Source organism: Cariama cristata, unplaced genomic scaffold, assembly GCF_000690535.1.
Source record: "Cariama cristata isolate BGI_N322 unplaced genomic scaffold, ASM69053v1 scaffold20096, whole genome shotgun sequence".
NCBI classification, from domain to species: Eukaryota; Metazoa; Chordata; class Aves; order Cariamiformes; family Cariamidae; genus Cariama; species Cariama cristata.
This window is the reverse complement of record NW_009620700.1, coordinates 174,908-175,984: the sequence shown is the minus strand read 5'-3', so window position 1 is coordinate 175,984 and position 1,077 is coordinate 174,908.

The following is a 1,077-nucleotide window of genomic DNA, read 5'->3' as shown; positions in this document are numbered from 1 at the left end:
CCGAGCCCGGGGTACAGTTGGACACCCCCCAACACGCGTGCCAGGGGTAACCCCAGCCCCGCGCTGATGCACACGGCTGGGGTAAGACCCACCCGACTGATGCCTGCTGCGAGGATGAACCCCAACAGCCCCCAACGTGGGTGAGCCGGGGGTAAGCCCGGTCACCCCCCAGTTGCTCACATCCAGGGTAAACCACAACTGCCCCACCAACGAGCAAAGCCGCAGGTATCCGGGGGGAACCCCAACCACCCCGCTGCCGTTCACACCCCTGGTGCAAACCGCAGCGCTGGCAGGGCCGCCCGGGTCACACCTGCTCCCACCACCTGACGATCGCCCTCCTTCAAAACTCAGCCTCCCGCTCCTGCTGCCCTCCAGTTGCCTCACTCTGGGTGATGCTTGCAGGTCCAAAGAGGGTAGGGGATTATGGTTTATAATTAACACAATTAAAAATAGATATTGAATAAGCTGAACACAGAGAGGCTAGAAATCTGTTGTGCAACTGGCACGTTAGGAGGAAACTAAGTGGTATTGTTCAAACAAAGGTAATCCAAGACACTGCAGCGCGGGAGCTTCGACTACCAGGCAAGTACTTTTAAGCTTGTTTACAAACCAAACCCCAGTGAACTCAATACATGCACTGAGCAGCATGAACTTAACCACAGCCAGCTCCGCAAGCAGTGAAACAACTGCAGGGCTAGGCCAGATTATCGTCTCTGCTGTTGTACTCAGAAACTGTAATATTTGTGAAATTCTAGTTTGCTTTCCAGCTGGATTCCCAGGCTGAGAATCTCTCACTGAAAAAGATGCTTAAATTTGAGGGGTTTGGGTTTTTTAAAATACCAATCCAGCTTGTATTTAAATTTCTTATAGATCTGTCTTTAAGGTAATAGCCATGAAACACTGTATCTGAGTTTCCTTCTTCTCAGCTGATGTTCACAAGAGTCGTTCCTGGGAACGGAGAAACTGGCTAGCCAGTTACACTGGAGAAAATGTGAAACAGACTATGAATAAAATGTTGTGCAGTTCAAAAACAAAACCTGGGGGGAAAAAAAAATTAAGACATTTGAGGGGGGATTT